This window comes from Oncorhynchus masou, chromosome 31 (genome assembly GCF_036934945.1).
Source record: "Oncorhynchus masou masou isolate Uvic2021 chromosome 31, UVic_Omas_1.1, whole genome shotgun sequence".
In the NCBI taxonomy this organism is placed as follows: domain Eukaryota; kingdom Metazoa; phylum Chordata; class Actinopteri; order Salmoniformes; family Salmonidae; genus Oncorhynchus; species Oncorhynchus masou.
In genome coordinates this window covers 34,616,024-34,637,673 of record NC_088242.1, presented here as the reverse complement: position 1 = coordinate 34,637,673, position 21,650 = coordinate 34,616,024, and the positions used below count along the sequence as shown (strand labels likewise).

The 21,650-nt window shown below is 42.6% G+C and overlaps 1 pseudogene; it reads left to right on the top strand.

The window, feature by feature from the left end:
• Nucleotides 1–15,302, top strand: part of LOC135523865 (glutamate receptor ionotropic, delta-1-like) — a 408,015-nt pseudogene extending 392,713 nt beyond the window's left edge.
• The last annotated feature ends 6,348 nt before the right edge of the window (nt 15,303–21,650 follow it).

The window sequence follows — 21,650 nt, the reverse complement described above, 5'->3', positions numbered from 1 at the left end:
AACCAACTTTGCCACGGTCGCACATCGGCCGGCTGAAGCAAATTGATGGCTAGCTTGCTAGCTAGTCCAGGCTACTTGGGGCTGCAGGTAGCCTAGTGGTTAGAGCATTGGGCCAGTAACCGAAAGGTTGCTAGATCGAATCCCCTAGTTGAAAAGGTAAAAATCTGACATTCTGCCCCTGAACAAGGCAGTTAACCCATTGTTCCTAGGCCATCATTGTAAATAAGAATTTGTTCTTAAATGACTTGCTTGGTTAAATAAAAAATAAAATACATCCAAACTGAAGTCCTGGTTACACTGTTTCAAGTTAACTAGAAGGTTGAGCGACTGTAACTGTGTACTGTTTTGGGAGAGTGAAAGTACAAATGCTTCCCACATTAGATCACACACACAAGAGACACCCACAACAAAGCACGCCTCCAAAACCTAAATCTCGTTCTCAGTCGCATTTCCTGATTAGGAGAATTGAAACCGAGGCTAAATCAGGAAGTTCAGCCCCCCCACCACAGCGCAAGCGAGCTGATGTTAGACAGGTAAATTGTTGAACGTGGTGTAAGGGGTGGAAAATGCGAATGCACCAGTTTTTACTGGACATAATGACATTGCAAACTAACTAACATTTGACACTTGGCGAAAGCCAAAAATAGAGCCCTCTGAGCTAAAAGGTTTTTCTATCAAATGAGCAAATAGCCCAGTCTACAATGAGACTCAAACTAGAAAAGACACCTTTACAGGAAATGTATTGAAGTATGTATATTTTCCACATGTTCATTCCAGTACAACACTTTCTTGGAGTTGGGATACTACAGTATAGTCACTGCAATTCCCACCCGTAGGCCTTCTATTATCCTTTAGGTTCTACCATGGAAAACAATGATTGCATATAGGCAGAATGTATAGCATCTGGATCATTAACAGGGTCATGACTGTCATTCCTCTGCAGGCGAAGAAGGGCCCGTATGCCTTTCTATGGGACATGGCTGTGGTGGAGTACGCCGCACTGACGGACGATGACTGCACCATCACTGTCACAGGAAACAGCATGAGCAGCAAAGGCTACGGCATCGCCATGCAGCATGGGAGTCCATACAGAGACCTCTTCTCCCAGAAGTGAGCAATGCCACCAACATCTCTCCTCATCATACACCATCTACGCTGAGTATACCAAACATTACCAACATTCAAAACATTGAGTTGCACCCCCCCCCCTCAAACACTCCCTCCATTTAGCCCTCAGAACAGCCGCAATTCGTCGGGGCATGGACTCTACAAGGTGTCAAAAGCGTTCGACAGGGATGCTGGCCCGTGTGTTGACTCCAAAGCTTCCCACAGTTGTGTCAAGGTGGCTGGATGTCCTTTGGGTGGTGGACCATTCGTTATACAAGCGGGAAACTGTTGAGCATGAAAAACCCAGCCGCGTTATAGTTTTTGACATAAATCCATACCCCGTACACCGTTCAAAGGTCCTTACATTTTTTTGTCTTGCCTATTCACCCTCTGAATGGTACAAATACATGATCCATGTCTCAATTGTCTCAATGCTTAAAAAATCCTTCTTTAATAACCTGTCTCCTCCCCCTTCATCTACCCTGTTGAAGTAGATTTAACAAGTGGCATCAATAAGGGTTCATAGCTTTCAGGATTCACCTGGTCAGTCTATGTCATGGAAAGAGATGGTGTTCTTAACGTTTTGTATACTCAGTGTATATTGTAATGAACCTGGTGTTGAGAAGCACAATTAACTCTCCCTAAAGGGAACCTTCATTGGAGCAGCTGTGACTTGTCCGGCTTTGCGACCCTAGGGTTGCAATTTCGAGTCTCGACTCGGAACCCCGTGCTACTCCCTTGTTTCATTGCAATATTTATGCATTATAGATATACCATCATTTTATCAACAGTTCTATACAGTCTGTAATTCTCCTTCCTTCTCCCTCTCCTTTCATCCCCCCCATCTCTTCCTTCCATCACCTTGAGGAAATATCCTAAGTCTAAGTGCATATGGTTTAACGCACACATCCTTTGATTCCTAATGACTTTCTCTGCTTCATAAAAGCCATAAACATAATCACTGATGGTTGACGGTGCCTGAGGGAATTGAGCGCCGTAATTGGCAGAGAGGTCATTCAGTGGTTATAATCAGCCATTTTAGGAGGAATTTGACAAGGGAAATGCAAGGCCCACGAACATAGTGTTGTTATAAAGTCACTTGGTTGTAAAAACACGAGTGAAAATGCTCTTTATAAAGGTCAGGAGTTAACGTAGTTTAAAGACTCATTCACAGAGGCTTAATGCATGATTGCAAATGCCCTTGTCTGTATGTTATATACACATGTACACTGAACCAAAACATAAACGCAACATGCAACAATTTCAAAGATTTTACTGAGTTACAGTTCATATAAGGAAATCAGTCAATTGAAATAAATTCATTCGGCCCTAATCTATGGATTATCTTGTCAAATGAGAAATGCTCACTAACAGGGATGTGAACAAATTTATAGACAACATTTTTGAGAAATAAACTTTTTGTCCATATGGAACATTTCTGGGATCTTTTATTTCAGCTCATGAAACATGGGACCAACACTTTACATGTTGTGTTTATATTTTTGTTCAGTATATTTACATTTCCCCTTTCAATTATATATTATCAGACATACAGTGCATCTGGAAAGTATTCAGACCCATTCACTTTTTCCACATTTTGTTACGTTACAGCGTTATTCTAAAATTGATTAAACTGTTTTTTTCCCTCATCAATCTACACACAATATCACACAATGACAAAGAAAAAACTGGTTAATATAATTTTTGGCTAATTTATGAAAAAAATTAAACACTGAAATATGACATTTACATAAGTATTCAGAACCTTTACTCAGTACTTTGTTGAAGCACCTATGGCAGAGATTACAGCCTCGAGTCTTCTCTGGTAGGACGCTTGGCACACCGGTATTTGGGGAGTTTGAGCTCCTGAGCGCTCTGGAGCAGGTTTTCATCAAGGATATTTCTGTTCTTTGCTCCGTTCATCTTTCCCTCTATTCTGACTAGTCTCCTAGTCCCTGCCGCTGAAAAACATCCCCACAGCATGATGCTGCCACCACCATGCTTCACAGTAGGGATGGTGCCAGGTTTCCTCCAGACGTGACACTTGGCATTTAGGCTAATCTTGGGTTCAATTTTGGTTTCATCAGACCAGAGAATCTTGTTTCTCATGGTCTGAGAGTCGTTTAGGTGCCTTTTGGAAAACTCCAAGCGGGCTATCCTGTGCCTTTTACTGAGGAGTTGCTTCCGTCTGGCCACTACTATAATGGCCTGATTGGTGGAGGGCTGCAGAGATGGTTGTCCTTCTGGAAGGTTCTCCCATCTCCACAGAGGAACTCTGGAGCTCTGTCAGAGTGACCATTGGGTTCTTGGTCACCTGCTTGACTAAGGCCCTTCTTCCCCGATTGCTCAGTTTGGCCGGGCGGCCAGCTCTAGGAAGAGTTTTGGTGGTTCCAAACGTCTTCCATTTAAGAATGATGGAGGCCACTGTGTTCTTGGGGACCTTCAATGCTGCAGATATTTTTTGGTACCCTTCCCCAAATGTATGCCACGACACAATCCTGCCACGGAACTCGGCAGACAATTCCTCTGACATCATGGCTTGGTCTGTGCTCTGATATGCACTGTCAACCGTGGGACCTTATATAGATAGGTGTGTTCCTTTATAAAAAATCATGTCCAATAAATTTAATTTACTACAGGTAGACTCCAATGATGTTGTAGAAACATCAAGGATGCAAATAGGATGCACCTGAGCTCAAGTTCAGTTTTTTTTATTTTAATAAATGTAAAAAAAAGTCTAAAAACCTGCTTTCACTTTGTCTTTATGGGATATTGTGTGTAGATTAATGAGAATAAGGCTGTAAGGTAACATAATGTGGGAAAATGTAAGGGGTCTGAATACTTTCCGAATGCACTGTATTTTAGCACAGTTAGAATGGGTTTGTATAATGCTTTTAGTTTGGATTACTTATCACTAAACCGCCCTTGAGGAGCTACTTGTTGTATTTGAATTACAGAGTAGGGGATCACTGCAACATGTGTTTGAAGGCTCTTGACTCTGTATCATGCAGCTCTTCGTTTTGTCACCAATCAGAGACATCTAACTCAACATTGTGAGCTCTACACTGCTGTTGGATTTACACTGCAACAGGCAGGCTCAAACACTGGTATATTCTTATTTACAAGGCCATTTTAGGAAAATTGACATCTTATCTATCGTCTCTTCTAGCACGAAATGAAAACACATATAAGCTCAGATCTCGATCGTGTTTTATGCTAAGAGTCCCGAAAGCTAGAACAGAGCATCGAAAGGACTTTCCATTACTCATTCCCTTGGTCTTGGAATTCCCTCCAAACCAACCTAAAACTCCAGGACCTGGTGCCCCTGGAGGAGTTCAAAGGACAAATTGGTTAACAGTTTGTTGAGACATGTAGTTCTTCCTAGTATTCACTAGTTTGTGTTGCCTTATGTAAGGAAGCATGTTGTGTTACTTCACACACACCACACGCATGCCTGCATGCCGCACACACATCCACTGTTTATTTCCTGTTGTATTTGTGCGCTGTTGCCAGTTTCTTCTATCTGTGTTGTCCGTCTTGTCTTACGTTGTTTTTAAAATGTTGTCTTTTATCCCAGCCCCCGCTCCCACAGGAGGCCTTTTGTCTCTTGCCAGGCCATCATTGTAAATAAGAATATGTTCTAATTGACTAGCCTGCTTAAATAAAGGTTCAATCAAAAAATGATATTTGTTTTACTATATCAGCACAGGTTGCAATCAATAAATACGTTGCATGTTCCAGCTGAGTTGGCTTATGAAATCAACCTACCATGAATTCATAACAAGCGTTAGTTTGGATTAAAGAATAATCATTCAGCATGGTTCTGCTAATTACCTCCACGAAAAAAGGCCCGCAATGGATAGTTTGACTAAATACTGTACTTGGGCGTCGACGTCAACTTTTCACAACGTTTGAAAGTCTTTGGTCGTTAGTTGCAGGACGCTGATTGGGTAAATCTGTCCATAATCACATGTAAGCTACAGGACTGTTTCGCTTGCACAGACTGGAATATGTTCCGGGGATTCATCCGATAACATTGAGGAGCTTACTACATCAGTCACCGGCATCATCAATAAGTGCATCGACGACATTGTCCCTGCAGTGACTGTCCATACAGATCCCAAACCAGAAGCCATAGATTACAGGCAACATCTGCACTGAGCTAGAGGCTAGAGCTGCCGCTTTCAAGGAGCGGGACACTACCAGGATGCGTACTCAGAGCATGCGCTGACCAGCTAGCAAGTGCCTTCACTGACATTTTCAAACTCTCCCTGACCCAGTCAGTAATACCTACATGTTTCAAGCAGACCACCATAGACCTTGGACCCAAGAACACCAAGATAACCAGTCTAAATGACTATTGCCATGTAGCACTCACATCTGTAGCCATGAAATGAAAGGCTGGTCCTGGCTCACATCAACACCATCATTCCAGACACCCTGGACCCTGTCCAATTCACATACCGCTCCAACAGATACAGAGATGCCGCCATCTCTATTGCACTCCACACTTCCCTCGCCCACCTGGACAAGAGGAATTCTTATGTGAGAATGCTGTTCATTGACTATAGCTCAGTGTTCAAAATCATTGTGCCCTCCATGCGTACGCCCCCATCCACATCGATAGGGCCGTGGTGGAGCGGGTAGAGAGCTACAAGTTCCTCCTTGTCCACATCTCTAAGAAATGATCATGGCCCACAACACACACCAACACAGTCGCGAAGAAGGCACGACAACACAGCTTCCCCCTCAGGAGGCTGAAAAGATTTGGCACAGGCCCTCAGATCCTCAAAAATGTTCTACAGCTGCACCTTTGAGAACATCTGGAATGGCTGCATCGCCGCTTGTTATGGCAACTGCTTTGCATCCGACCACACAGCGCTACAGAGGGTAGTGCGTAAGTCCCAGTATACCATTGGTCTGAGCTCCCTGTCATCCAGGACCTCAACACCAGGCAGTGTCAGAGGAAGGCCCTAAAAATGGTCAGATACTCCAGTGACACGGCAAGTGGTACCGATGAACCAAGTCTGGGACCAACAGGACCCTGAACAGCTTCTACCCACAAGCCATCAAGACTGCTACTGTAAATAGTTAAATAGTTAACCAATAGCTTCCCAGACTGTGCATTCACCCTTTTTGACTCATCACATATGTTGCGGCTCCTGTTTATCATATATCCTGTTGCCTAGTCACTTTATCCCTACCTATATGTACATGTCTACCTCAATTACCTCGTACCCCCGCACATCAACTTGCTAGTGGTACCTCGTGTATATAGCCAAGTTATCTTTACTCATTGTGCATTTATTCCTTGTGTTATTATTATTATTGTTCTATTATAGTATTTTTTTTTTCTTTCTTTTCTCTCTATATTGTTGGGAAGCACCCATAAGTAAGCATTTCACTGTTAGTCTACACTTCTTGGTTACGAAGCATGTGACAAATACAACGTGATTTGACCAATTAGGACTGTGTAATAATATTTGCCAAGGATTTACCCAAAATGAATCCCAAAATCACTGTCTTAATCAAACAACCAAAACATCTTGTTTTGATTATTCTCAGTTATAAAAGCTCCAAAGCATCCATGAAAACAACCCAACATTTTTTGTCACACTATCTTTTAGATAAGAAATCTAACTCTCTTCAACGCAGTGAAAATAAACAGCAATGAGTGCCATCCCATCTCCACAACCAGAATGAACTACCGTCCTAGTGACAAAAACACAGGTCTTAGGATAGGAACAGTGATCCTTCTACCAAGCAGAACCAGTTTCATTCAACCAGGTTTGATCTGGGGCTCTTGGAGGCCACACGCCCACACCTTCGATAAGTCACCAATGCGGTGGACCACTTAATTCCTCTCCTCTCTTCCGAGGTGTGCTACGTCAGGGCCCTTCAGAGTGCACACTCAGTACGCAGGGCCACAGCAAGTGAAGAGCCGGGTCAGAGCTTAAGGGATGAGGTCCCTCAGTGGAAGAGCCTCAATAATGCTTATCCCTACGACACTGAACTGAACACTGTCTCTCTATCTACGCTCATGATGGCCTGGATGAATATCCGTCTGGGAAATTCAGGGCTAACAGAGTGGGGGTGGTGGGGGTGTGATGTGCTTCGAGGACAGCTGGGAGGCTGCTCAGGGGGTAATAACAGGCTGAACCAGAATGTCATCTCCTCTACAGAGACGGATTCCTCTTACTTGCCACCGTCCCCCTTCCCATCATCATAATCCATTTCCCTCTCTCCTTCCCTCTCTCCGCACCCTCGTCTATCCATAACCGTACAAATTCGCCATGGGCTCCTTTTAATCTCAGAAATTGCTGTGGCGGTAGTGTTTGCCCACAGGAGCGGTTCTCTGATAATGGTCTTTTCCTCTTTGCCACGGCTATTTTTCTTTTAATTAAGCAGTTCTTCCCTCTGTTTTACTTTGAATTTCGGTTGTGGCAATGAAGGAATAGTAAAGCTGACATTTAATGAAGTTTACTGTTGGGTTTAATTCATTGAGCAGGCACAATTCAAACAAATCTCACTTAGAATGCTGTGCTGTGGGAATTGTCACAAATGAATGCAGTCATCTACAGAAGATAAAAGCAGGTCTATTTTTCATTCTTCCTTTAGTGCCATGACAGCATATGAGTAGTAGATATGCAACTCGGGTCCTAGTCCTTAGTCTCAATTCTTTGCGTAACAGCCTTAACTTAATACAACAGCCTGTTTTGAGCAAAGCAGAGGAAGCATATGTCTCTAACACCCAGATATTTCCCCTCCTTGCAGGATCCTGGAGCTGCAGGAAAAAGGAGACCTGGACATCCTGAAGCAGAAGTGGTGGCCGCGTACTGGCCGCTGTGACCTCAACAGCCACTCCAACGCCACGCCCGACGGGAGGTCCCTGAAGCTGCACAGCTTTGCCGGTGTCTTCTGTGTCCTGGCCGCCGGACTGCTGCTGGCCTGCCTGGTTGCCGGCCTGGAGATGTGGTGGAACAGCAACCGCTGCGGGCAAGAGCAGCCCAAAGAGGTGACCGAGCACAGAGCCCGGAGGACAGGGCAGCAGGGGGAGGACACTGCCACACTCTACTTTAAGGATCCAGCCGCAGACCACAGTCCCGATTTAGTTGAGCTCCAGTACACGCAGTTATAGATTGTGCTCTGATTGAAATCAAATTTGGTCCCTCTAATCCAACCCCCCCTCTTCTCTGAAACCAAATCCATCTGTTTTTGTATGGCATATTATTACCTCACACAGCTCACAGATAAAGACGAATCCCCCTTATCATTTTCTTACTAATATATTTCCATCTTGATTATTGATATTTTTTGGAAACTCTTCAAATTTGATCATCGGTGTATGTTAATCACACATCATCGGTGTATGTTAATCACACATCATCGGTGTATGTTAATCACACATCATCGGTGTATGTTAATCATAAACCCTTAAGCTGCCTTTAGGATAACAAACTGCCCAACCAATGTTTTTTTGAGATAAGCTATTCCTGCATTTTTCACAAGTCTCTTACTAATATGTCAGAACAACTGATTTCAGGCAGTGATGAGCATCAGTCCCCAGCAAATTTTCCAGTCACATACTTTGTATTGAATTATTGTCAAAACCTTTTTTCACTCAGACAAAGTTTTGCCATTTTCAATTCAGCAAGATTCTCTGTAGGGATATTAACTAACTATATCCAGATTAAATGCATAGAAATAGAATGAATAGAACAGACAAATCACTGACTTGAATGGTTATACCCATTCAGTTAATTCAATTTCTATGCATTTAATCCTTTCCGATAGGTGAAATCGAGATATATAACTTTTGAAAAACTCGTCCCAGAGGATTACACTTTCAAAGGGAGATTTGAACACCATTTTAGATGTCTTATTTCAGAGTAGATCCATGTATCTATTTGATTCATGTCAATGTGAATCAGCCAAATATGAAATATGACATTTCTGAGAAAACGTCAGTATCGAGTTTGTTTTAAGTTCCCCATGACATTAGTGTTCCTGAAAAACCCATTGATTACCATACACAGTTCCTTACCCTGAATTGTGAACACATTTACACTGCCTACCACAGAGAACCATTTTAATTGATTCTCGTAAGACTTTCCCCTGCTAAGTGCCTGCTAAACTGATTGACACCGATTACACCTTTATACCTCATTGCCAGTTCACGTTAAGCCTCTCGTATTAGTTTAATCCACTCAAGTTACTGTGATGGTGTGAACATGTCTAACGAGGCCTCTCACATGAGAGAGTTACTCTCCCCTTGCATGTGACATGGGACAGGTTAAGGCTTGACATGGATCCGTAAACTAAAGTGTGAGCAGAAACAGGATGTTTGCACAGCAATAAGAGCCACTACATCTGTCCAACCCAGTCCATAATCCCTAGTAAATCCCCTGTGTGACGTCTTATTGCAATTATATGTCAATGTGGACATCCATACGTTTTTATTCTTGACTGTTCTATGATCTCGTGCAGGTTACTAAGGATTACAGACTGGCAAGGGTTTCTGGTCCATTGACATATAATGACATTACCACTGCTTCACCGGAAGGGAGGAAGGACATTTGGACAGAGAGAGAAAGAGACTGGGATGAAGCAGAAGCTATTGACACAGGTCAGAATAGAGCTCCTAAGATCTGATTTGTGCTGCTGCATTAAAGAGGCACTCTGATCTCTCCGATTGGGCATGGGGGTGGGTGGGGGGGGGGGGCATCTTGATCTAAAACTCCACAACATCATCTCATCTCTGGCAATCTTCTATTCTCTGATTGTTGTTCTGTTTCTTCCCCATTTTTGGTTAGTTGCTTTTGTGGTGGATGGATGCGTGCATGACCAAGGGCTTGTCTCTCACCCTCACGTAGAAACATTGTACGGGGGAATAAGAGGAAGTTAATTCAGCGACATTTTTTTATGAACTACCTCACTATGATGCTTTGTGAAGGTATTTATTATGCCTTTTACAGACATTGTTATAACACATGTTATACGCAGTCACGGCTGTTTGCGTACATAACTCTAAGTGGGTTCGTCAAGTCTGACAAAGGTGGTGTATAGAACGTGGTACAGGGATGAGCCACGATACAGGACGTATGCATAATCATCATAGTCTTATGCATACGGAGGCCACTTTGAATACAGCTTACTCGAGTCCTAGACAAATCCTTCGATCAAGTGTCAGGCCACCATGGGTGGATAGAGTGGTTTTCTAGTTTGATGTTTTACGAATTGTTTTTGCATTACGAAAGCTTTCACTCTGCAGAGCATGTTGTTATTTCCCCTCAACATAAATCAACACACTCTTATTAAAACACTGGTGCAGTGGTTTGATTTTAGGCGGTTAATTTGTTTCGGCGTGCTGCCAATGCGACAAGATTAGAAACATATTTTAATGCGGCGCCAGTCTGCTAAAACAATAGCCTTGGCTGAGATGTTTTAATTCACTTTAAGAGTTTTTTCTTTATGATACAGAGTTGATACCGTCGTAAATTCATTCCCACAATCAATGTCTCTGTTGATAAAGTCTTCAGAACATATGGAATCAAGATTACATTTGCACATTCCGGAAGGCTCGAGCTGATATGGGAAGCACTGAGGAAACACAGTTGTTTGTCTGTAACTTGACATTGATGAAGGCCGTCATTGTGAATAAGAATTTGTTCTTAATTGACTTTCCTAGTTAAATAAAGGTTAAATAAAAATAAATGTAAAAAAAATACATTGGTCGATCAAGATTGACTAAATGGCTTAGCATTTAGGACCTCCTCTGTGTTGTGTTATGATGGCATAATGTGCTTATGACAGGCAGTTGATATTGACAAGAGGAAGAGTAAATTTGATGTGGCACTGATCCCATTGAAAGGTCATGGCTTCTGATGGTCAAATGACTAACACACACAGTGTGTCATTACAAGAGGAGTCAGTTGATTTCCAGGTATTTCTGTACCTAGCACAAAATAGCAAATCATCATCGGTCTTCGTAGAAACACATTTTGATAACGTCTTCCATTCCAAAACATGTCTTATTTTCATTGGTTGGGATTTGTGCTCCACATAGAGAATCTTAACCTTTGCAGTTTGTTGTGTTGTATATGTACTGCACATAAGGATCAACTTGGATTTCGTCTCCATATTCAGTTTTTTTTTACTAATATCATCGTTGAGTCAGACCATGACTGGAGCCAAGTTATGCCTGCCTCCAAAGTAGCCATTTGCAGTAGTCTAGTGTAGCCTCCAAGTGCTAGGACACGTCTCCTGATTGGCTAGTGATACCTGCTACCCTGAAGTATGTTTTGTCCTCTACCTTTCAATGTCCCAATGTAGCATTTTTTTGTCAGCCAAGGACCTGAAGTGTCAATTAGCTTATAACACGTATGCATATCTACAGTCATCCAAAGACACATACATCTGTCAGCCTCAGCAGCTCAGATGTATTAAATATATTGATCTGATATCAGATCGATTCACCTGGCCAACATCAGTAAGTAATTGATTGAGAGGTAGTGCTGAGCGATCCACCAAAATGTTGGTTATTTTTTGTTTTTTTAAATAACTAATTGGCCGAAGTCAGTTTAATTATTTGAATTCCATTTCATTTTTTTTCTGCTAATTTTCTGTAGAGATAAATCAGATCAAGCTCGAACTGTGCGATGTAGTAGGGAGTTGTAGTTTCCAATAGGCCAATATTCTTCGTAGTTTAGCGCAGAACACCTGGTAATTAACTACAATGACCATAATACATTGCGCACTCGTTTCCTTGTCCGGTCTGTGTGGAGCAGACACAGAGACCTCTTTGATGGAGAGAAGAGAGAAGGTGCGAGAGGGATAGAGAGCAGTTGCTTTGCGAGGTATCTCTACCTGAAAATACAAGATCTAAGTGAGTGATAGTTGGTATTCAGCAGTCATAAAAGTATGCCTTATTTACTTTGCAGAACTACTAAAATAGTGATTTTGTCAGAAGGCAGCAGCTCTATCGAGATTAGATGATGACTTGGAATGAAATACAGTCATCAAATAAAACAAATATTTTATTAAAGAATGAATGAATTATGGTTGTAATGGGCACATTACCCACATAATGCATAGTGCGTTTAATATATGACAATTTTTATTCTTTAAAAAAAAAACGAAGACGGGTGATCATTTTTTAATAACAAAATCGAAATTGAACCAACCTCAAAAAGCACTAATCGCTCAGCACTATTGAGAGGTAGAACGGACACTGTAAAAGCCCATATGTGGCCATCTAAACAGGACACCAATACATTATCTCAACTTTACTTCAATATACTGTAGCATCAGCAATGAAGCCTAAGGTTACATGGTGCCCCAGATCAGTCAGTAGAGGTTAGGATGTAGCTTGGCTCCAGCATTGGTGTCGTCTGTCAAAGATTTGACACCTCTTACTAAACATCAAACTGTCTATGTCCACTGGCCAAGTTTGATTTCAAGGTGCACATTCTATACACCTGTAATTGAGTCACCTCAATTCCAATTGGGCACTTAAAACAGACATTACTCAATCAGCATGTTGAGTGAAACACTCAGAGGCTTGGGAAACAAACCACCTCAAAAAAGCTAAGGAAGAGGAGAGGGAACCTAAATGCATGGAGCTGGTGAAAAGCCTGAGAATCCCATGGAGAACAGCCCATCTCAGCCTCTGTGTCCCTTCCTCCCCCTCTCTCTGTCACCCTCTAGGACAAGGAGGTGAATCTGGAACAGGTGCATCGGCGTATGAACAGTCTTATGGACGAGGACATGGCACACAAGCAGATCCCTGGCCCGTCTATCGAGATCTCTGCGCTGGACATCGACAGCATGCAGCCCAGCCGGCAGCTGGAGTCTGTGCGGGACTACCCGGGCAGGGGCCTGTCTGTGAGCACCTATCTCCCGGGGGAGGGCCATGGGGTGGGCCTGGGTCGGACACTAGCTCAGGGCCCTGGCAGCACACTCCCCCACCACCCCCCCAGCAGCTCCACCATCCCCTCCATTCAGTGCAAACACAGAGCTCCCAACGGGGGTCTGTTCCGACTGAGTCCCGCCAAGACACCCATGCCAATGTCATACCAGGGAGTTCCCGGAGGACCCATCCCAGAAGCCATTGAGCCCACCCACAGTACATCCATCTGATGGTGCCTCAACGTCACATCTCCTACCCCTCACCTGATTTTTGTGGGGTATTATTTGTGGGGGGAAAAATAAAAAAATAAAAAAATTGGGAAAGTGTGCAAACAAGAGAAATAAGAGATTTTTATTACCTGTTGAACAACCGACATCAAAGGAAAAGCAAATTTTTTTTGTATATATTTGTAAATACTGAGAGAACGAAGTGAAGTTAAAGTGTATTTTGAATATTCTCAATTTTTCAAGTTGAGTTATAAAAAAACTAAATAAGATGAAAAAAAAAATGTAAAAAAAAATGACTGTTTGAATGGCTTTGTAAATTTTGTTCTATATGAATAATGACGCAAATTCATTGTGATTGTTTTCTAAGTGCCGAAAAATGTCTCTCCACAGTTCATTCTTAGATTACCATTCACCATAGGACATAATGTTGAACTCCAACTGTTATGCACCTCTTTAACAACCTTATACTTCAGTATCAGATAAGAATATTCCAAATAGATGGAATCATTTTGTTTGTAAGACATATATACATTTTTCAAGTTTTTTTTCCTTCTTTTTCTAACTTAAAGTCTTGGTGAATCATTGTTTAAGGCTGAAACTGAAGTAAACATTGTTTCTCATGAGTTCTACAGATTTATGAAATGGATGGTACTTCATTAAGTTCAATTTCAGCCCTATGTTGTCAAAGACAGAGGGAGATACAGTCTCAGTCAGCCCCCAACAGCAAAGAAAGGCAGTCCTAGTGGTACTTGTGCCGTGTACAGTATAACATCAGCCACGCTAAGGTAATGTTCAAAAGGAATCTGACATAAATCATGATTGAATCATACCCCTTCGTGTATGCTACATGTTTCCTTGATTGAGTGGGAGGGATGTTTAAAACAAAACTTTTATTTTTACATTTAACAAAAAAAAGGCTCATTTTAGGAAAAAATAGATGTATTCATTTCGTACTTAAGGATTTATTGTTGAAAAGCTGTATACCGGTTCTCCTTTCAGAGCAGTGATGTCTTTTGAACTGCAGAGGGAGAAAGGTAGATATATAATATATCATATTTATCATTTGTAATAGAGCAATTATCACCAAGGAAGATGGAATATAAAATAGTGATATCAAAATTATGAACTATTAGTGTTGGTAATAGCAGTTCAGGTGGCATATCCTAATGTCTAAATTCTGATGGAGCTCTGTTCATAAAACAAACAGAATGTTCCCATCAATTAACCTGGGCACATTGCAGAGCAGCAGTTTATGTCACATTTCCAACTGAAGATGAACTGCAAAACTTTACCAAGACTTTCATAAGTGCAATTAAAATGCAATTATGTCCTGCAGTATACTTTTTGTTTCTGTTTATTTCCTTTAGCCTGTCATTCTGGAAAACTCATTGCTAGGAAGTGAGATAGTGAATGTCAATCTCAGTGGTTATATTGTGTAGTCGTTCGTCACATCCTATATGCACAATACAACGTGTACCAGGAGTACTGATAGGTGATCTATACTCATACTGTTAAAAAAGGTTTTCATTTACTGGATTGTCCATACCTCTTGGAAAATGTAACCAATTTCCCTGCAGAGCCATTGAGGGAAAGCGAAGAACGATAATTAAGTGATGTCATGAGAATAAACAGAACTACCATACCTCAAAGTGAGAGAATCATGTTTCGCATCACCCGTTCTCCGCTCATGCTTCTCAAACAAAATTGGCGAGGTTGTAAGCCTGTATATTTTGTACAAGTACAAGTACTTACTAATGTGAACCAAAGTGATCTCATTTTACACTGTGTTCTGCATACAACCTGTGGCTCTGATCAGCTAGCTAACAGTTGTGAAAAGGAAGTCCCACGTTACTGTACTGTAAGGGTTTAGTGTGTTTCACTGCCTTACTGTATACCCCCCGGTTACTGTATCAATGGCCACACCACAATATTAAAGAAAATATTATAGAAAGCTATCATACCATATAGTCTGTAAAAGTACATCTAAGGGAGACTCTTATTTTATTTATGAATATGCTGCTTGGAGTTTCTTAATCTTTAATAAAGAAATATGGTTTACATATGTTTGTTTCTATGATTCACGGGCATGTGATGATAGATAACCCGTACAGTACATTTGCATGTGCCAGTATTATAAACCATTTGTCCTATATTCATTTATTTTTAAACATTATGAAAACATTAACATTTTATTTTGATCTTTGAAAACCAATTCTAGTACTAACTGATATCATAGAAGTCATGTCTGCCTTGCTTTATTTGCTTTAATGCTCTCGCTATGATATAAATGAAAATCATCCCTTTGAGGTGGTGCTCTGTTAACTGGCCAACATGAAGGAAATGATTCCAACAGATAGCTGAGGATGACAGAATAGACCAATCAACAAGTTCTCTTCATCACGACAGGGCTTTTACTTACGCCTAGGGCTGTTGCGGTGACCCTATTACCTCCACACCGGCGGTCACGAGTCATGAAGGCAGTCAAATTCCACAGGCTTCTCCAAGCTCTGATGCTGCTGATGGTCATTAGTAGCCTACCAAACTTGCTAACTGCCTGGTACTCAGCACTCTATTGTCCCTCTAATCACTCTGACATCAATGCAAATGTATTTGAAATTCTAATCAAACACTTCATGAGAGCCCATGAGCTCATGTTGCGCAACATTTCTATAGGCTATGCAATTGCGGGAGAAAACAAAGTGATGGCTGCTAATAAACAGAGGAGGATCCCATCGGCTTTCTATAGGCTAGGCCTACTATATTTATTTCTCAACGTTCCTAATATTAAGCACATTGCTTATATTTACAACAGGAGTATAGCCTACCTGGCTGGCATGAAAATAAACCATGAGGAAAAGAGTCCTCCATTCGCTATTTAGGTGCATAGATGATGTATTCTTTCCGCTGCCCCTGTTTTGATACAGGTGCATGATAATGGTCCATTCTTAATCAAAACAAATGTCACACATATATGATTTAGTATATGTAAAGATTAAATCAAAAATAGTCTGATGGGTGACAATATTAGCCTATCAGTTGAGAATGATATATTATCACTTGTGAATGATGCTCAGCATAAGAACCAATGCCTTTTTTTGCGACCTTTTTCTAATCGCACACCTCATGTAGCCTAGCCCACAGGCCTATATGTTTTAATAAGGTTTGTATCACAAGTAAAGTGGCCAAATAACTTCTTAAAATTAAGCACATTAATCCTCTTTCCAAGAGATGTAGAGCCTACTGGCCTATAAGCAGCGCATGAATTTCACGTTTGGGGAAGACCATTTTCACCATAGAAATGCACCTTCAGAATAAAAGCAGTACATGCATAATTGCATTTGCGGTCACTTTTGATAATGGTGTATTCTGCTGTTGGGTTCTGAGGATTTGAATATTGAGTGCAGGGAAGTGATCACATGTGGCAGGAATTGATAAGGGGAGAGAGCCCTGGACTAGTGATGAGGGGGGGGGGGTCGAGGTCAGGTCAGGTGACGTTAAGGGAGAAATAAAAGTTTATGGCCCGTATCACTTAGTGTCCTGCCTAGCAGTAAAGACATAATGTTTGTACAGATGTGTAGGAGGAGACTCAGCCTAGGAGGAAGGATTAAATATCAGTGCTTGTATGAAAATGTTTTTGTCTAATGCAGCTGTATTGACATTCTGGGAAGAATAAACTTGGTTAACCTTTCATACTGTCCATTGAGTTTTTTACTCAGAGAATTAGAACCTAACAGTTGGCGCTGCAGGCAGGGTTCGCCACGATTTGTAATCAAACCAGAGAGTCCTGATGAGTGGAGCAGGAGCTGGCAACAAACAAGGTAGGCACAGTTCCTACACCTGTTTCCACTCATTTTGACACCTTGGGAAAATGAGAATCATTGGCTGAACAATTATAGGAATACGGAGCTAGAAAGCCTACGTTCATTCAGTAGGCCCATTGTGTTACGATCGGTCGTAGCTTTGTGGTATATAGTAGGTTGGTTCCTGCTAGTACTATAAAGTATAGGCTAAGTCCCGGAAGGTAAACTCGAGCAGGCTGGTACCTGTAGGGAAAGCCCTAGGGGGTAAATCCTGAGTGGGTTAGTTCATATTTATTTTTATTTATTTTTTTATTTTACATTTATTTAACCAGGCAAGTCAGTTAAGAACACATTCTTATTTTCAATGATGGCCTGGGAACGGTGGGTTAACTGCCTGTTCAGGGGCAGAATGACAGATTTGTACCTTGTCAGCTCGGGGGTTTGAACTCACAACCTTCCGGTTACTAGTTCAACGCTCCAACCACTAGGCTACCCTGCCGCCCCGGCATAAGAATAGGGTGAGTCCCGGAAGGTAAGCCTGAGGGTGAGTCCCGGAAGGTAAGCCTGAGCAGGCTGGAACTTGCGAAGGGTAAGTCCTAGTGGGTAGAACCTTGGTGGGGTTGGTTCCCTGCTAAACCTGTAATGAGAGGGTGAAAAGACCAGCCGCAAAGGCCATGCGGCTGTGTGGATGGATAAAGTGACATGCTTGTGTACTAGGATAAAAAGTTGCCATTCAGGGTTAAAAGAAAAGCAATAAGATATTCGAACACTGTTGGATTTGGGTGTATTAGCAGTAGCAATAAAGAGAGGTTGGTTGTATGCCCTGTTGGGGTGGTAAAGGTTTAAGAATAATAACTATTGATATGGCGACAGACCCCCAATTTCCCCTGTGATGTGGAGCTAGAGGATTTTAATTAAACCATGGAGGCACTGAAAGAAGAGCAAGAGCATTATACCAATTTGGCTCGAATATGGGAAATTAGTTGAGGTACTCAGCTGCAAAAAGACTGGGTACGAGAGTGCATTGACAGAATTTGTACTCCGGCTTTGATGGCAGGTTTGAAACCTGTGATCAAAATTATAATTACGGGGGTTGTGGATGAAATAGAGCAAGATGTTTTGAGAGTGGAATATAACTCTGCTCACTTTGCAGATGTGCGAGGGGTTAATATGGCCACAGTGAAAGTAACTAACAGTGGTTTGAATGGCCAAGGTAAGACAAACAAACAAAGCGAAAAAACTAAGCGTAAGGAGATAGCCCCACATCTAAAACAGGGAGCTATCGGACATTGGAAGAATGAGTGTGGGAATGGAGCCTGCTGCACAGGAAATGCCTCTATGCAAGTGTTTGCATCTTTATCAAAAGAGTAATAACGAATCCTCCGGAAAGTAGCAGGACAGGAACTTTCACATATGGCATTGGTTCGATCGATAGTGGTTCATAGAGAATACAGTTTCTATGTGAAGGAAGACGTATGAGATCATGTCTTACCCAACTTTTTAATAGATGCCAGGATCAAATATTGCAGATTCCTTATGATGAGAAATTGGCTAAATTTGCCACAGTAAAAAGTATTTTGGGTTCAAGAATCTAGGCAAAATGCCAGGGGAATAGATTCTAAAGAGGTAGCAAATTTAAATTAGCTGGACAAACGCTCCTTGCAAACTCAGAAAAACTTGTTTTTTTTATCTCATGAGACATTTTATGTGGTTTTATTATGAAATAGATTTGCATTTTATGTTGTCTTATTCTGAAAGGAGAAGGTCAAAAGGGGAGTGGGTGTAACCGGTGTGAAATTGCTACTGTAGCTAGTTAGCGGGTGCGGTGGTGATGGTGGACTCGGTGGTGAGATAAAGTCGCAGTGTTTAAGGGTAGTACATGCTAAATAAAAGATACATAAATTATGGGGTGGATAAAACAAACATTTAATGATTGGAGTAAGGACAGTGGAATTACCATTATCATGTTTGGTTTATAATTAATATGTTCAGATTGCTGATGAAGATGTAGCATAGTAAATGCTAACAGTGTAAACTTTCTCAGATCAGTAAGGCCGGTTCATGTGTGTTTGTGACCTATGGTTTAGCAAACACACACACACCAGCACTCACACACAAATGACTGATTATGATAATGCTGTGGCAAACCTCTTCAAGGTTAGGAGCGTTTGTCACAAACTAAGTGGTAAACTGTCACCAAATCACCCAAGAATGAGAGTTCTTTCGAACAGGACAGTACCTGTGTGTTTGTTTCTTCGTCCTGGTCCACCCAGGCCGTAGGCGAGGTCAAGGATAGCAGGGTTCGGTACACGAATCGGGTTCTCGGTTGGTCCAGGTCCAAACGCCAACAGGTAAGTCCAAAACAGTCCAGCTCATACACGGTAAATCCAGCCAATCTCTATTGTCTCTTTCTCTATTGTTCATAGATCCTTCCAGCACTCTCTTCCCCTCTTCCTGGTTTTTCTTGACTCTTTATCTGTGGGTAGGCTCCACCTTCTGAGGGTTCCCCTTGCTTCTGGGACTTGTAGTTTTGGTGGTCGGCCATTTTGTGATCTATAGTTCTGACAGGGGTAGCCATTTTAGTGATCGGGCAGAGCCCGTTTATTAGTTCTGCTCTCACATATCTGCCATTTACCACTCGACCCCCTTCTTTGCCACACATCTCTCCCCCTAGATCCGACCCCCTAGGTCGGGCTACCGCAGCAAAATATGCGTGCATGCGGGATAACCCATCCACGTTTCCCATTTCCTTCCCTGCTCTGTGTTTCAAGTCAAAATGAAACGGTTGGAGACTCAAAAACCACCGCATCACCCGAGCGTTCTTCTCTTTAGCCCTATGCGTCCAGGTGAGTGGGGCATGGTCACTGATGAGGGTGAAGTGGCGCCCCAGCAGGTAGTATTTCAGGCTTTCTAGAGCCCGCTTTACTGCCAGCGCCTCTTTCTCAACGACTGAGTAGTTGGTTTCCCGAGGTTCCAGCTTCCTGCTTAAAAACAGGATGGGGTGTTCCACCCCTTCTACCTCTTGGGATAGCACTGCTCCCAAGCCGACCTCTGAGGCATCCGTCTGAACCATAAACTCTCTCTCAAAGTCTGGTACCACCAGCACTGGATTACAGCAGAGAGCCCCCTGTAATGTCCTAAATGCTTTGGTGGCCCTTTCATCCCATTTGACCATGTTTGGCCCTCTGGCTCTAGTCATGTCGGTAAGTGGGGCGGCCACTGTGGCATAACTTGGGATGAACTTCCAGTAGTAACCTGTCAGCCCTAGGAAGGCTCGAACCTGCTTCTTATTTACTGGTTTCGGCCATTCTCTAATTGCCTTCACCTTCTTATGTTGGGGTTTGATTAACCCTCTTCCCACAGTGTATCCCAGACACCTCTAACACTTGGCAGGGTTTGCCGTGAGCCCTGCCTTTCTAAGGGCGTCTAACACTGCCTGTACCCGGGGTAAGTGGGATTCCCAATCTGGGCTGTAGATCCCCACGTCATCTAAATAAGCTGCGGCGTATGCTTTGTGTGATTTTAGGACTTTGTCCATGAGCCGTTGAAAGGTGGCTGGGGCCCCGTGTAAGCCGAATGGCATGACGGTGTATTGAAACAAACCGTCAGGTGTTGCAAAGGCTGTCTTTTCTTTGGCCCTGGGGGTCAGAGGAATTTGCCAGTACCCTTTTGTCAGATCAAGAGTCGTAATGTACCGAGCATTACCAATTTTCTCCAGTAGTTCATCTACTCGGGGCATGGGGTAGGCATCAAACTTGGAGATTTCATTTACCTTCCGAAAGTCGTTACAGAACCGCAAAGACCCATCGGGCTTGGAGACCATCACAATTGGGCTACACCACTCACTATGTGACTCTTCGATCACTCCAGCTGTCAACATTTTCTCCGCCTCTGCTCTAATCGCGGCCCGTCGAGCCTCGGGTACCCGATATGGCCTCATACTCACTTTTCTCCCTGGTAGGGAAACGATATCATGAGCCGTAACCTCAGTTCGGCCAGGTACCTCTGAAAACACATCTCTGTTCTTCTGGATCAGGGTCTTTACTTCATGTACTTGTGCTGGGGACAGAGTGGGTGAGATATTTACTTCGGCTGTCTCCTGAGTGTGTGTGGGGTATGTGACCATTAGTGTTTCTCTCTCTCTCCATGATTTTAACAGATTTATGTGATAAATCTGTTCCTGGGGCCGTCGACCTGGCTGTCGGATCCGATAATTGACTTCTCCTATTCTCTCCAGTACTTCATATGGTCCTTTCCATGTGGCCAGTAGTTTACACTAACACCTTATCTCCCGGTTGAAATTCCCTCAGGGTAGCCTGCCGGTTATAAGTGTGCCGCTGGTACTCCTGTGCTTGTCTCATGTGCTCTCTGACGATGGGCATGACTGTGGCTATCCTGTCTTGCATTGCCGTGACGTGCTCTATGACACTAATATACGGGGTGGATTGGTGCTCCCAGGTTTCCCGGGCGATGTCTAAGATTCCCTGGGGATTCCTCCCATATACCAGCTCAAAGGGAGAAAACCCCAGCGAGGCTTGAGGAACCTCTCTAATGGCAAACATCAGATACGGCAACATGCAATCCCAGTTCTTCCCATCCTTATCGATT